We start from the raw sequence: 13,049 nt of genomic DNA on the forward strand, positions 1-13,049 counted from the left end.
GGATCCGTCGTGCGGAGGGAGGGCGCTCAGTCTCTACAGTGGATGTGGGGTTGTCTGTTTCTCCCAGTGTGTTCTGTGTTGTTAGCCACATACACATCTGTGGTTGTGCCGTCTTCCCAAGAGCTGTCTCGGTCGTCACAAAACGTTCTTCGTCTCCCAGAGCCTTTGTCTGTTGGCTTTTCTCCGAGGCTCACGGCTGGCGTGGTGTGTGCTTTCCTGTTTGTTTGCTTTCTGTCTGTGCCTTTATGCTGGGAGTGTCTCTTACAGGCAGGGTGTCCTTCCGTCTGGTTTTTCATCCACCCTCTAGCTCCCAGCCTTACAACTGGAATGTCTAGAACAGCCTCAGCTGGCAGAACTCCTGTCTGTGCTGTCCACAGTGGCAGCCACGGGCCACCTGTGGCTCTTGATTAAGCATTTGAAATATGATTCTTTGAAGAACTCAGTTTCTAAACATTTATTTCTTCTTCTTTTAAACAGCCACATTTGACTTGTGATATCTAGATAACACAGTGCCAGCCTAGACCATTAATCTTACATAACTGCTGATGTGGCTGAATCTGGGTCTACCATTTTTCATTTTTCTGTTTGTACACGGTTTTTGTACAAAGAGAAAAATTTGGTTTTTGTTCCCTTTTTCCCCATTCCTGCTGTCTTTTGAATTACTTTTTTCACATTCCATTTGTATTTATTTATTGGCTGTCTTCCTTTTTAAAGATATTTTTAAAGCTACTTGGGAGGCTGAGGTGGGAGGATTGCTTGAGGACAGGAGTTTGTGACCAGCCTAAGCAACATAGCAAGATCCCTGTCTCTCAAAGATAAAAGATTAAAAAAAATTAGCTGGGTGTGGTGGTGCACACCTGTTGTCCCAGCACTCAGGAGGCTGGAGGCCGAGGCAGGAGGATCCCCTAAGCCTGGGAGGTGGAGGCTGCAGTGAGCTGTGATCACATCACTACGCTTCAGCCTGGGTGACAGCAAAATCCTGTCTCAAAAAAAAAAAAGCCATATTTATTGTGCTACTTCATGTGCAGTGTAGAAATTTTGAAATCATGTAGGTTTGTGTATGGCATCTATTCCATCTGTATACATTGAAAATCCCAGTTGGCAATATTATTTTTAAAAATTGCTTTACTGAATAAACAAAATGTGTGTATTTTCTATACCACACACGCATATACAATGGAATATTCGGGCATAAAAAAAACGGAATCATGTCTTTTGCAGCCATACGGATGGAAGTGGAGGCCATTATCTTCAGTGAAACAACTCAGAAAGTCAGATGCCATGTGCTCCCACTTCTAAGTGGGAGTGAGGGATGAGAATCACCTAAGGGTGGGGGTTACACTGAAAGCCCTGGCTTTGGCACTGTGTGAAACAGCCATGGCACAAAACTGCACTGTACCCCTTACATTTATACAAATTAAAAAAATAAACTCAGTGTCAGCAAACTCCACCCTCCCTGCCCCGCTCCCCCGCCCCGGCCTGCAGCCCAAGCCAGCCCGCTGCCTGCTTTTGGAAATGAAGTTTATGGGCACACAGCCAGGCCCAGTCCCTCCTGTGCCCTGGGGCTGCCCTCATGCTGCTAAGCAGGGACCGCCGAGCTCCTGTGCCCACCTGGTTATTTACAGAAAAGACTCAGCCCTGCCTTCCTGGATTCCTCAGAAAGGGCTGCTGGGGACAGAATTTCCCAAATTTTTGTACATTGAAAACTGTTTTCTATAGTTTTGGAATTTGAAGGATGCAGGGCTGGGTCGGTAGCCCCTGGTTTATACCTCATTTCACTGGGATGTTTAGAAAAGGTGGTTCTGGTGTTGCCCTAGTGTGTCTGTTGGTTCTGACGAGACGGGTTCTTTTCAGTTTATTGTTAATTGAGCTTTTTTTTACCTGGATGCCATGGAGATCTTATTTTTATCTTTGAAGTCTTGGAGATGATTGCTTTGGGTTAGTTTCCCCAAGGAGTTGGTGAGCCCTTCCGTGTCTAAACTCGGGTCTTTCTCTGTTTTGAAGAGTGTCCCTGGATTATAGTGTGAAGATTAGCCGTGTTCCTTGTCCGCGCGCCAGTCCTGCAGATTCTCCTCCTCTCCAGCCGCCTCCCCTCACTTTGTTTTCTTCACGAAACTTCGCTTTCTCGATGGCTTTTCCTGGCTTCGATGCCCGTGTTGGGTTTTCCTTCCCGTGACTCTGGTGGCGCTCGCTGTGGCTGGTCCTTCTCTGCTTCGCCTCTGCTGCCCCGAGGCTGGAGGGCGCTCTGCTCCCGGGACGTCCCGTGTTTCAATGTCGCGTCGCTGCCGCCGAGGGGTCGTCGTAGCCTCAGCTGCTTGAGCAGAGTCATTTTGTCTGCAGTGTGGGCTGACACTCCGTTCCGCCTCACGCTTGTGTTCTGGGCTGGGGCACATTTTCCTCAGTTTGTATTTTTGTGTGTTTTCACAGCCGTGTCCTAGGGCACCCTTTGGTCAATGGGAACAGGGGCTTTGCAGGATTCCTGGTGTAATAGCGCCCTCTTCTGTTGGGATTGCAAAGTCCCAGTGCATCCACCGGCTTTGGAAGTTTGGGCAGTGATTGGGGTCTGGGAGCTGTAGTTCTGATTCGATGGTGCTTTTCTTCCAAGCCCCTCTTTTCCTGCTTTTTCTCCTTTGCCATCTGATTCCTTAGGGCTGTGACCTTTCCTTCTTTCTCTCCTTCGTGGGTAGTGTCTCAGGAGTGCCCTTGAAATCATGAAAGCGGGAGGTTAGGTTGTGCCTCCTACTTTGAGTTACAGCGGCCAAGAAGTCTTGCCTTGCGTTTCGGCCCGTGCTCAGATGTGCGGGGATGCTCCCCAGGATCTTCAGCCTCTGGACTTGGGGGGATGCTCCCCAGGATCTTCAGCCTCTGGACTTGGGGGGATGCTCTGTCAGGATCTTCAGCCTCCGGACTTGGGGGGATGCTCCCCAGGATCTTCAGCCTCCGGACTTGGGGGGATGCTCCCCAGGATCTTCAGCCTCCGGACTTGGGGGGATGCTCCCCAGGATCTTCGGCCTCCGGACTTGGGGGGATGCTCTGTCAGGATCTTCGGCCTCCGGACTTGGGGGGATGCTCTGTCAGGATCTTCGGCCTCCGGACTTGGGGGGATGCTCTGTCAGGATCTTCGGCCTCCGGACTTGGGGGGATGCTCTGTCAGGATCTTCGGCCTCCGGACTTGGGGGGATGCTCTGTCAGGATCTTCGGCCTCCGGACTTGGGGGGATGCTCTGTCAGGATCTTCGGCCTCCGGACTTGGGGGGATGCTCTGTCAGGATCTTCGGCCTCTGGACTTGGGGGGATGCTCTGTCAGGATCTTCGGCCTCCAGACTTGGGGGGATGCTCTGTCAGGATCTTCGGCCTCCGGACTTGGGGGGATGCTCTGTCAGGATCTTCAGCCTCCGGGCTTGTGGGGATGCTCTTCCAGGATCTTCAGCCAGGGAAGAGACACACAGAGATTCAAATACACAGCCAGCAAGTCCTTGGGTGCTTGTTTTTAGTGTGTGGTTGTCCTTAGTGGGAACAGTGGCCTCTGAGGGCCTCAGACTCCTGTGGCAAAATCAGAGCCCCTGCTGCTAACACCCTCGACGCGCCTTTCACTTGATGCGTGTCTCTGCGCACCTGCCTTTCTCTCGGCCTTCTTATGTCTTCTTCGGCCTCTCTTTGCTGGCACTTATCTGTGGAAGGCGTCCAGCATCCCCTCCACGCAGTGTCCATGGTCCTGTGGCCAGAGGCTTCCCGTGGCCGTGCTTAGCGTGCTATCTCCTGTTTCCTGGAATTGGCCTCTGTCTGGATCCGGCGTGGGTTCGGTTTTTCTGACAGAATGCTTTGCTGTGGTGCAGCTTCCATCAGGAGGCCTGTGCTCAGGTCACCTCTGTCTGTGTCTCCTTCTGGTATTTGTTAGCAGCCTCCGGTGGCCACTGCCCTGATTCACTGTGTCATGAAGAATATTAAAATGGCTGTGTTCTATTTCTACCATTTCTTTTTCACTATTCAGTAGGAGTGTTTCTGTAAGGAGGGACAGAGACCCTGTGCTTTTCCAGAGATACCAATTGTCCAAGAAAGGCAGGGTAATGTCTTGCTTGGTCCCTTTACTTACCAGCTTTCCAAACAATGTCCTGGCTCAAAATAACACCCTGATTTCAAGATGACCCATGCGTGGAGGTTCTCAGGTTCATGAGGTTCTCATGGATATCAATGTTTTTGTTGTTCTGATCCATTCTAGACCATAATTCTGCATCCTGGACGGCGTTGATGATGTGTGAAGTTACAGTTCTTGTTACAGGTGACTAGTCCCTGAGTCTAGACTGTAATTCTACGTCCTGGACGGCCTTTATGATGTGTGAAGTTACAGTTCTTGTTACAGGTGACTAGTCCCTGAGTCTAGACTGTAATTCTGCATCCTGGACGGCCTTTATGATGTGGGAGGTTACAGTTCTTGTTACAGGTGACTAGTCCCTGACTCTAGACTGTAATTCTGCATCCTGGACGGCGTTGATGATGTGGGAAGTTACAGTTCTTGTTACAGGTGACTAGTCCCTGAGTCTAGACCATAATTCTGCATCCTGGACGGCGTTGATGATGTGGGAAGTTACAGTTCTTGTTACAGGTGACTAGTCCCTGAGTCTAGACCATAATTCTGCATCCTGGACGGTGTTTATGATGTGGGAGGTTACAGTTCTTGTTACAGGTGACTAGTCCCTGAGTCTAGACTGTAATTCTGCATCCTGGACGGCCTTTATGATGTGGGAGGTTACAGTTCTTGTTACAGGTGACTAGTCCCTGACTCTAGACTGTAATTCTGCATCCTGGACGGCGTTGATGATGTGGGAAGTTACAGTTCTTGTTACAGGTGACTAGTCCCTGAGTCTAGACCATAATTCTGCATCCTGGACGGCGTTGATGATGTGGGAGGTTACAGTTCTTGTTACAGGTGACTAGTCCCTGAGTCTAGACCGTAATTCTGCATCCTGGATGGCGTTGATGATGTGTGAAGTTACAGTTCTTGTTACAGGTGACTAGTCCCTGACTCTAGACTGTAATTCTGCATCCTGGACGGCGTTGATGATGTGGGAAGTTACAGTTCTTGTTACAGGTGACTAGTCCCTGAGTCTAGACTGTAATTCTGCGTCCTGGACGGCGTTGATGATGTGGGAAGTTACAGTTCTTGTTACAGGTGACTAGTCCCTGACTCTAGACCGTAATTCTGCATCCTGGACGGCGTTGATGATGTGTGAAGTTACAGTTCTTGTTACAGGTGACTAGTCCCTGAGTCTAGACTGTAATTCTGCATCCTGGATGGCCTTTATGATGTGGGAAGTTACAGTTCTTGTTACAGGTGACTAGTCCCTGAGTCTAGACTGTAATTCTGCGTCCTGGACGGCGTTGATGATGTGGGAAGTTACAGTTCTTGTTACAGGTGACTAGTCCCTGACTCTAGACCGTAATTCTGCATCCTGGACGGCGTTGATGATGTGTGAAGTTACAGTTCTTGTTACAGGTGACTAGTCCCTGAGTCTAGACTGTAATTCTGCGTCCTGGACGGCCTTTATGATGTGTGAAGTTACAGTTCTTGTTACAGGTGACTAGTCCCTGAGTCTAGACCATAATTCTGCGTCCTGGATGGCGTTTATGATGTGGGAAGTTACAGTTCTTGTTACAGGTGACTAGTCCCTGAGTCTAGACTGTAATTCTGTGTCCTGGACGGCGTTGATGATGTGGGAGGTTACAGTTCTTGTTACAGGTGACTAGTCCCTGAGTCTAGACTGTAATTCTGCATCCTGGACGGCCTTTATGATGTGGGAGGTTACAGTTCTTGTTACAGGTGACTAGTCCCTGAGTCTAGACTGTAATTCTGTGTCCTGGACAGCATTTATGATGTGTGAAGTTACAGTTCTTGTTACAGGTGACTAGTCCCTGAGTCTAGACTGTAATTCTGTGTCCTGGATGGCGTTTATGATGTGGGAGGTTACAGTTCTTGTTACAGGTGACTAGTCCCTGAGTCTAGACCGTAATTCTGTGTCCTGGACGGCGTTTATGATGTGGGAAATTACAGTTCTTGTTACAGGTGACTAGTCCCTGAGTCTAGACTGTAATTCTGCGTCCTGGACGGCGTTGATGATGTGGGAAGTTACAGTTCTTGTTACAGGTGACTAGTCCCTGAGTCTAGACCATAATTCTGCGTCCTGGATGGCGTTTATGATGTGGGAAGTTACAGTTCTTGTTACAGGTGACTAGTCCCTGACTCTAGACTGTAATTCTGTGTCCTGGACGGCGTTGATGATGTGGGAAGTTACAGTTCTTGTTACAGGTGACTAGTCCCTGAGTCTAGACCATAATTCTGCGTCCTGGACGGCGTTGATGATGTGGGAAGTTACAGTTCTTGTTACAGGTGACTAGTCCCTGACTCTAGACTGTAATTCTGTGTCCTGGACGGTGTTTATGATGTGGGAGGTTACAGTTCTTGTTACAGGTGACTAGTCCCTGACTCTAGACTGTAATTCTGCGTCCTGGACGGCGTTGATGATGTGGGAGGTTACAGTTCTTGTTACAGGTGACTAGTCCCTGACTCTAGACTGTAATTCTGCGTCCTGGACGGTGTTTATGATGTGGGAGGTTACAGTTCTTGTTACAGGTGACTAGTCCCTGACTCTAGACTGTAATCTGTGTCCTGGACGGCGTTGATGATGTGGGAAGTTACAGTTCTTGTTACAGGTGACTAGTCCCTGAGTCTAGACTGTAATTCTGCGTCCTGGACGGCGTTGATGATGTGGGAAGTTACAGTTCTTGTTACAGGTGACTAGTCCCTGACTCTAGACTGTAATCTGTGTCCTGGACGGCGTTGATGATGTGGGAAGTTACAGTTCTTGTTACAGGTGACTAGTCCCTGAGTCTAGACTGTAATTCTGCGTCCTGGACGGCGTTGATGATGTGGGAGGTTACAGTTCTTGTTACAGGTGACTAGTCCCTGAGTCTAGACTGTAATTCTGCATCCTGGACGGCCTTTATGATGTGGGAAGTTACAGTTCTTGTTACAGGTGACTAGTCCCTGAGTCTAGACTGTAATTCTGTGTCCTGGACGGCGTTGATGATGTGGGAGGTTACAGTTCTTGTTACAGGTGACTAGTCCCTGAGTCTAGACTGTAATTCTGTGTCCTGGACGGCGTTGATGATGTGGGAGGTTACAGTTCTTGTTACAGGTGACTAGTCCCTGAGTCTAGACTGTAATTCTGCGTCCTGGACGGCCTTTATGATGTGGGAAGTTACACTTCTTGTTACAGGTGACTAGTCCCTGACTCTAGACTGTAATTCTGTGTCCTGGACGGCGTTGATGATGTGGGAAGTTACAGTTCTTGTTACAGGTGACTAGTCCCTGAGTCTAGACTGTAATTCTGCGTCCTGGACGGCGTTGATGATGTGTGAAGTTACAGTTCTTGTTACAGGTGACTAGTCCCTGACTCTAGACTGTAATTCTGCATCCTGGACGGCGTTGATGATGTGGGAAGTTACAGTTCTTGTTACAGGTGACTAGTCCCTGAGTCTAGACCATAATTCTGCGTCCTGGACGGCGTTGATGATGTGGGAAGTTACAGTTCTTGTTACAGGTGACTAGTCCCTGAGTCTAGACTGTAATTCTGTGTCCTGGATGGTGTTGATGATGTGTGAAGTTACAGTTCTTGTTACAGGTGACTAGTCCCTGAGTCTAGACCATAATTCTGCATCCTGGACGGCGTTGATGATGTGGGAGGTTACAGTTCTTGTTACAGGTGACTAGTCCCTGACTCTAGACCATAATTCTGCGTCCTGGACGGCGTTGATGATGTGGGAAGTTACAGTTCTTGTTACAGGTGACTAGTCCCTGACTCTAGACTGTAATTCTGCATCCTGGATGGCGTTGATGATGTGGGAAGTTACAGTTCTTGTTACAGGTGACTAGTCCCTGAGTCTAGACCATAATTCTGCATCCTGGACGGCGTTGATGATGTGGGAGGTTACAGTTCTTGTTACAGGTGACTAGTCCCTGAGTCTAGACCGTAATTCTGCATCCTGGATGGCGTTGATGATGTGTGAAGTTACAGTTCTTGTTACAGGTGACTAGTCCCTGACTCTAGACTGTAATTCTACGTCCTGGACGGCCTTTATGATGTGTGAAGTTACAGTTCTTGTTACAGGTAACTAGTCCCTGAGTCTAGACTGTAATTCTGTGTCCTGGACGGCCTTTATGATGTGGGAAGTTACAGTTCTTGTTACAGGTGACTAGTCCCTGAGTCTAGACTGTAATTCTGTGTCCTGGACGGCCTTTATGATGTGTGAAGTTACAGTTCTTGTTACAGGTGACTAGTTCCTGAGTCTAGACTGTAATTCTGTGTCCTGGACGGCCTTTATGATGTGTGAAGTTACAGTTCTTGTTACAGGTGACTAGTCCCTGAGTCTAGACTGTAATTCTGTTTCCTGGATGGCGTTGATGATGTGGGAGGTTACAGTTCTTGTTACAGGTGACTAGTCCCTGACTCTAGACTGTAATTCTGTGTCCTGGACGGCCTTTATGATGTGGGAAGTTACAGTTCTTGTTACAGGTGACTAGTCCCTGACTCTAGACTGTAATTCTGCGTCCTGGACGGCGTTGATGATGTGGGAGGTTACAGTTCTTGTTACAGGTGACTAGTCCCTGACTCTAGACTGTAATTCTGTGTCCTGGACGGCCTTTATGATGTGGGAAGTTACAGTTCTTGTTACAGGTGACTAGTCCCTGAGTCTAGACTGTAATTCTGCGTCCTGGACGGCCTTTATGATGTGGGAAGTTACAGTTCTTGTTACAGGTGACTAGTCCCTGAGTCTAGACCATAATTCTGCATCCTGGACGGCGTTGATGATGTGGGAAGTTACAGTTCTTGTTACAGGTGACTAGTCCCTGACTCTAGACTGTAATTCTGTGTCCTGGACGGCCTTTATGATGTGGGAAGTTACAGTTCTTGTTACAGGTGACTAGTCCCTGACTCTAGACCATAATTCTGCATCCTGGACGGCGTTGATGATGTGGGAAGTTACAGTTCTTGATGCGGGTGACTAGTCCCGCTCTTCAGATAGACCTAACGAGGATGAAGAATTCTCCTTCATGAATTCTCGACAGTTTGTGCCTTTGTGGAGTGACATGACCCGGTGCCAGAGTGTGGCTCTCTGGGCCTGGTCTTTCGGCACAAGCTCCTGGGACTGGGTATAAACTCAGCTGTAGTTTGTTCCAGGAAAGCTCCTCAAGGGCCCGCGTCCTGAGGGAGCTGTGCGTGGAGGGTGTTGGTTTGTGGTGTGAAGGAGCCACAGCTCCCGTGGCTGCTGCCCAGTGCTCTGGTCTTTCCTCTAATCGTTCATTGCTCTTCTGAAGTTTTCCATGGTAAAGCTCTTTTCATTTTGATAACTGGATTTTCAAAGCAAGTGTGGCTTTTCACCTGCCTGGGGTCCCTGTCTGCATCACCTGTGGGAAGCGCGCGGGAAGCGTGTGGGAAGCGCGTGGGAAACGTGCGGGAACACGGCTTCTCCTCAGGCTTCACTTTGTGCTTTCGAAGCATCTTCTCACTTCAGCTTTGAGGGCGTACGGGGTCAGGGTGTGGGGTGCACCAGCAGGGCTCCCCAGTGTGGACGAGTGCTGGTGCAGCAGGGTTCAGGGCTCAGGGGCCTGTGAACGCAGAGGAAAAGGAGGTTCACAGTGTCATTCGGGAGTCCAGCGGGAAGGGGCAGCCTTCTGGGGGACAGCCTGGAGCCCATCTGCGGGGGAGGCCGGGGGCATGGGGAGTGGGTGGAGGCGTTTCCAGCAGCGGAGCCCCAGCGTGCAGTGCTTGCTCCGTGCCGGGTCCGGTGGGCTGGGTCTCAGAAGCCCTCGTGTCCTTAGTTCTTTTCCACGCAGCCCGCTGGCGTCCCCCACATGAGGGCCGGGTCTCACTGTGTGGCTGCTGTTCTGGGGCCCCTGAGTAGGTGGCTTTGCCAGCACAGCAGCTGTTTCTCCTGCAGCGACAGCCTGGGGATACAGTGAAATGGGATTATCCACGAGGTCGCTGGAATCTGAGGACACACCCTTTCCTGTGATGGCGTTGGCTTGCGGAGCTGTGTGCGTGGCGGCCGCCTCTCCTCCCGCATCACGCTGGGAGCAGGGGTCCCCTGTCTGCAGAGGCCTGGCCTTTGTTGGCAGGGCCTTTGCTTAGGAGCACATCCATATGACGGAGAGACATCAAGCTGTTCTGTTTTAAATTAATGGGGTCCTTTGTCATAACTGCATGGAAATATACATGTGAGACCTCTGACCCAGTTTTCCAGCTGGAGGGGTGGCTGCACCTGATCAGGACCCGCTGATGGCGCTCGGTGGCGCTTTTAAGTGTCATAACTCTTCATCGTCCTGCTCTTCCGACATGTGCTTGAAATCCTGCCAGGTTAGGGAAACAGAATACGTGTTGCTGGTAAAGTCGAACTCACGTTCAGTCCAGTGCAAAGCCGGAGTTGCCGCGTGCCGTGTGGGAGTTGGTGAGTTTAAGGGAATGTCATGGAGAGCTGAGTCATTTTCTCCAGTTGTTTATTTAAACGTAGTGATTATTAAAATTTCGTTTCAAATACTATTAATTTGGAAGATCATTGGGTTTGCCAATTAAGATACATTGAATGTAGGGCTTTTCCCCTAGAGGTATGGTTAGTCAGTTAGCTTTGCTAGTATATAGAAGGAATTCGAGTACTAAAGACTAAGAAGGGCACAAAATAAACCTAGACACGTCCAAGTTATCCCCGAATACTGTGCTGCTAGTACCATTCTTTCTCTCCAGGTGGTATGGAGTATAGGCAGTCTAGTGGGAAAAGTACCGTCCTGAAGAATTTCGAGGCCAGATGTGGTGACTCACACCTGTAGTCCCAGCACTGTGGGAGGCTGAGATGGGAGATTGCTTGAGCCCAGGAGCTGGAGGCTGCAATGAGCTATGATCACACCAGCTACTCCAGCCTGGGCAACAGAGTGAGACCCTGTCTCAAATAAAATAAAGTTAGTAGTAAGTTTAAGAAATATGTAGCCTCAGGACAGGCAGCTTAGTGTTTGGATTCTGAGACCTAGCTCGAATGGTGAAGGGATGGGGAATGACAGGCAGTCAGAGGGCATAAAAGCGTCAGCCTGGCCCAGGTCTGAGGGTGCTGTCAGTTACTAATTCTGCCGTGCATTCGAGGTACTGTGACTGTGGCCAGGAGCTGTGGCATGGAAGTAAAAGGCAGCGTACAGTCCTTGCCCAGCCCTGCGCCACTATGCCCATGGCATCCGTCACCTGGGGTCCTGGTGCCCTGTAAGGAGAATGCTGATGTCACCTCCCACTCACAGGGGCCGTGGGGGCTCCGGAGCTTGGTGACCTTGTAACCGATAGCCCCATGGTGTCCTAGGGCGTGTGGACACAGTGAGGCGTCTTCCGTGCCGGGGAGGTGTGGGCAGATCTCAAGCCCACCCGGCTCTCCTCCCTACCCTCGAACACTGCAACAGAATCAGAGTTGTGCAGCAAGACAGCGTGGAAATAGCCCTCCCGCTGGCACCAGGGGTCTGCTTTGAGAACTTCTCTAGTTTTGGGAGCCCCGTTCAGCCATCTGTTCAGGAGAAGTGCACCACCTGGGCATGAAGGCAGTGGGCTGTTAGGCTTCCTGAGTGCCCCGGGAGCCCACGTCCATGCCCGTGAGGGAGAGTCCCACTTCGTGAGTCCCCCCGGGGGCTGTTGGGAGCTCGGGCACGGCCGCCTTTGTCTGCTGCTGCTGCTGCCCCCCGAGCACAGGTGGGGCCTGCCCACGGTGTGTGGTCAGAGCCCAGGTTCTGTCTCCCCAGCCTGAGCCCGTCTTCCCTTGCTCAGCCGTGCCCTGGACTGCGGCTCTGGGCTCTCGGGAGGTGGGCCATGCCCGCAGCTCCACCTGGCTCACAGCGAGTGCCACGTTGTGAGCACCTCCAGGTTCCCGAGCCCAGTGCAGGCAGCATTGCCCCTTCTCTCCCACGTTTCCCTCCTCCAAGGAAGCCCATTCTGCTGGGCCCTTGGTGGCTGTCCAGGCAGCTCCCCGCAGCCCTGGACAGTGGGCCCGTGGGTGGGCTTGCCCCTGGGAAGTGCTGCCCATCCTGTGTTCCAGGAGAGTGGGGCCAACGAGCACTTCACCCCTTGTCCTGCTGAGGTGACGTGCGGCTCCCTGGCAGCCTCACTTGTGCCCACCCAAGGTTTCCTGCCAGGTGAGACGCAGTTTGCGTCCTGGCCTGCAGATGTTGGGACTCCCACACTGGGTGAGGTGTGCGATGCATGGCAGTGGCTGGACAGGGTTGGAGTGACAGTGGGAAATGGACTGGGACCTGGAAGGAGGGGAGGCCACATCCATATTGCATCTTCTCTGAATTCTCTGCCCACATGTCCTCTTAGAGTCTCCTGGTGGAAGCCGCCAGGTCACACAGGAAGCCGCATTGGCAAGGATAGTTGTTGCACTGCTCTTTAGCTATAAGTTTGGGACAGATTCAGCATGTGGCAGTGGTGATTACATGAGTCAGACTCCTTGCTGGGGACCTCAGAGACGTGTCGGGGGCCTGGGAGTGTTAATGGGGCGAGGGGGAGCTGAGGGACCAGTGGCCGCGATGCCAGGCTCAGGTTCCCGGCTCTACCACTTAATGGAAGTGACCCGGTGCGAGTTGCTGCTGTGTGTCGGGGTCCTCCCAGGCTGTGAATGGGCAGCGGAGCACCTGCCTCATACGCGTGAGCACACACGCACACAGGCACATGTCTATGCACTTGTGCTCACACATGCTCAGACACACATGTGTGTGCGCCTTGCTGGCCATGCCCGAGTGTAGCTAACAGGTGACTTCCTGGTGAGATTGTGACTAGTTGATCTCAAGGCTCCCAGATGCTCTGTGGTAAACATGCATAATGTTTTTTAACTGGGAACAAAATGCCTCTAGATGATTGAAGAGGGTTCTGAGAGGTCCGGACTCTTTTCTAAGGACATTTTAGTAATGGGAGGGTAAAAAGCACTGGAAATGCAAATACCTAAGAGCACAAAGGCGAGGTGACTCCTGGA

At 50.9% G+C, this 13,049-nt stretch overlaps 1 protein-coding gene across 3 annotated transcripts in view; it reads left to right on the forward strand.

Moving 5' to 3' along the window:
* Positions 1-13,049, forward strand: part of INPP5A (inositol polyphosphate-5-phosphatase A) — a 262,671-nt gene that overhangs the window by 108,536 nt on the left and 141,086 nt on the right. The gene's annotated exons all lie outside the window — the stretch shown is intronic.

This window comes from Callithrix jacchus, chromosome 12 (genome assembly GCF_049354715.1).
Source record: "Callithrix jacchus isolate 240 chromosome 12, calJac240_pri, whole genome shotgun sequence".
Lineage (NCBI taxonomy): Eukaryota > Metazoa > Chordata > Mammalia > Primates > Cebidae > Callithrix > Callithrix jacchus.